The following is a 3,304-nucleotide window of genomic DNA, read 5'->3' on the forward strand; positions in this document are numbered from 1 at the left end:
ATCCTCTCCTTTAAATGGACTCTAAAGGCCAATTTATGCTTCTGACGTCATCTCAAAAAAATCCTGACTACACGTCAGACAAGCGGAAGTGCGCAGACAAAAAGCAGCTGTGATTGGTCCTTGGTATGCCTTTCTGGCTATCTGTGTGGTCATCCATCTCGATTCAGTGCAGGTGCTCGCCATTTTTAAAAACCGAGGAACACCTACAATGGACAACTATGACGACTGTCCCACTTTAACACTCAGAGCAGCTGAGGAGAGCTGTAAAAGAGTTATGTAGGAATTTCATATTAAAAACTACATCTAACTTTCAAGAAGATTATATGAATCTTTTAATTTAACCTGAATAAAGTTTTATCTGTTTATTAACGAGCTCTAATGTCTCTCTGTCTCTCCACTGTCCAGTTCTATTCCAGCCCTCCTTCTGTTTTACCAACTGCTACCGTTTCCTGCTCAGCAGATCTAAGTTGTGATGAATGCAGTGGAAAGAGATGTACAATTTACATCTAAACTCCCTCAATCGTTCCTGTTGGAGTCAGTTTACAAAAGATCAGATAAGAGACAGATTCAGGACTAAATGTGAATGTGGCTCAAATGTGACTAGAATAAAATCAGATGGGGGCCTGAAATGGGCCAAATCTGAGTCATTCCACTTGTTTTAAAAAGCCTTGACTCCAAAAAATCTGATATAGGCCAAATTTATCTGCAGTGGGAAAACCTTATATGTCTCTACTTCTACTCACCTGAGTCTAATATTCAGGTCATCATCAGGACTGTGGAGAACTTGGCTGCATACTGAGGAGGTAATTCAGCCATTTGACTCAGGTGTGTGGAAGCAGAGACACATCTAAAAGGTTCAGGACAGCAGACCTGGAGGACTGGAAGACCCCTGCTACATTTTAACAAACTAAACAAATATTAAAATCTGCTAAGCATGCAAAAAAAGAAAAAAGAAAACTTCCCCTTATGATGTTTCTCAACATCTCCTTGATGTTGAGAAAAGTTTAAGACAAACTAAAGAGTCCTCAGGCGTTTGCATAGTTCTCTCCATCCTCATCTTCTTTATGCTCTTCAGGAAAAATAAAAACAGAAAATCAAATATTACTCCTTTTAGAAACAGATGAAATAAAAACTCTTTCAGCAGCAGTTAATGGAATCGCTGAATCACTCTTCAACACCTCAGGCTAAGTAATTTCTTAAAGGTAATCCAGAGCCTTAGACATGTGATGTCCTGGTGGCCCAGAGGCCTTTAAAAAAAGATAATTATATAAATTTAGACATTACCCAAATAAAAGATAAAGCCAAGCTCATGCACCAGACTCTGGTTTTATTCAAACAGGCCTCTGATTTTATTCCTGCAGCATCATCACGTCAGGTGTAAATAATAAAGGTAAATGCAGGTCTGCAGTTTTCTTCCAGAGACCATGAGGTCGATCACAGAATCATTGATTCAACAACAATAGCAGATTAACTAAATGCTCAAACAGCCTAAAATACACATTTTAACCGCTTCTATGAAGTAGATGCCACAATGTAATGATTTATTTGATGTAAAAGTCAAATGAACAACTGTTAACCTAAACATGAACAATAAAAGCAAGATTGGCAACATATGCATATCTCACAGTTTATAGATTTATATTTGATTTTCTCTTAATATTCAGTCTGTCTCGTAGCCTGTTAAACCAGCTTAAATGTGAGATTAAATGTGTAATTTAGTCTGGCCCCGATGAATGAGACATCGGAAGATTGTTGATGAGAACAACCCGTTGTTTTTCAAACCATGTCTTTGCCTATTGGCCAACGCCTGACCAATAAGCGCAACTGACTGTGACGTAATAAGCGCGACAGAAAGCTGGTGGGCGAGTGTAAACAAACAGCTTGTCGGTAAAACNCAGAGCAGCCAGTCTCTGATGGTGGTTCTTTGTTGTCCACATCCTGATTAAACCACTTCACTCTGTATCTACAGAGGTCAAAGGTCACCACAGAGCAGCTTAATGTCACCCTCTGATTCCCCTGTTTAATTACTGAGGAAGAGAGAAACAATAAAACACTAAATCAGACAAATTACCTCCATCACTAATCATTTCTACATATTGCTGCATAAAATTATTCGACTTTTAAGTACAAAAACAGTAATTTAACAAATATTAAAACTCACTGTTAAGAACAGACAGATCTACAACAGTCTTATGAACTGGTTTGTCTGCTCCTCTATATTTCCATTGTTCACAGTCATAACGTCCAGCATCTTCCTCTCTGACCTTCTTTATAACCAGAGAACAGTCTGCTGTTAGACTCAGTCTGTCTGCTTTAGTGATGCCATTATTAATCTGACCGAGTTGAACCAGCTCTATTAATGCTCTATTTCCTGAACCACTGAAGGCCCATGTAGTGCTGCTACATTTCTGTTGACCATCGATCACTGTTGAACATTTCAATGTGACTTCATCTCCAGCTCTCTTTAAAACAGATGTTTGATCTGCAGTGATAGAAGATAAAACAGGAACAGAAATATTCAATCTGAACACAGACACAGTTAATAAAGCAGATCTATCATTTATAGCTCCACAGCCTGATTAAACCACTTCACTTCGAATCTACAGAGGTCAAAGGTCACCAGAGAGCAGCTTAATCTGACCCTCTGATTCTTCTACTGTATTCTCACTGATGACTCCATTAATCCTTCCCACCCACTGTCACAACAAAATGTTTTAACTCCAACATCAATTAAGTCATTTAGCAAAATTTGATACTCACTGTTAAGAACAGACAGATCTACAACAGACTGATGAACTGGTTTGTGTGCGTCTCTATATTCCCATTGTTCACAGATATAACGTCCAGCATCTTCCTCTCTGACCTTCTTTATAACCAGAGAACAGTCTGCTGTTAGACTCAGTCTGTCTGCGTTAGTGATGTCATTCTTAATCTGACCGAGGTTAAACAGCTCTATTAATGCTCTGTTTCCCAAATCAACGAAGGTCCATGTAGTCCTGCTACACTTCTGTTGACCATCGATCACTGTTGAACATTTCAATGTGACTTCATCTCCAGCTCTCTTTAAAACAGATGTTAGATCTACAGTGGCTGTTAGAAGATAAAACAGAACCAGAAATATTCAATCTGAACACAGACACTGTGGATAAAGCACATCTATCATTTATAGCTCTATACAAAGGTTTTCATTCTTCCTACCTGTGAGCTGCAGGATCATGAATAAAAACCCTTGAATCCATCTGAGTTGAGCCATCGTGCGTCTGTTGCTCTCACCCTCAGAACTGTCTGACTGCCTCCTGAACAC

The sequence above is a fragment of the Cyprinodon variegatus genome, unplaced genomic scaffold (assembly GCF_000732505.1).
Source record: "Cyprinodon variegatus isolate N-32 unplaced genomic scaffold, C_variegatus-1.0 Scaffold1916, whole genome shotgun sequence".
NCBI lineage: Eukaryota > Metazoa > Chordata > Actinopteri > Cyprinodontiformes > Cyprinodontidae > Cyprinodon > Cyprinodon variegatus.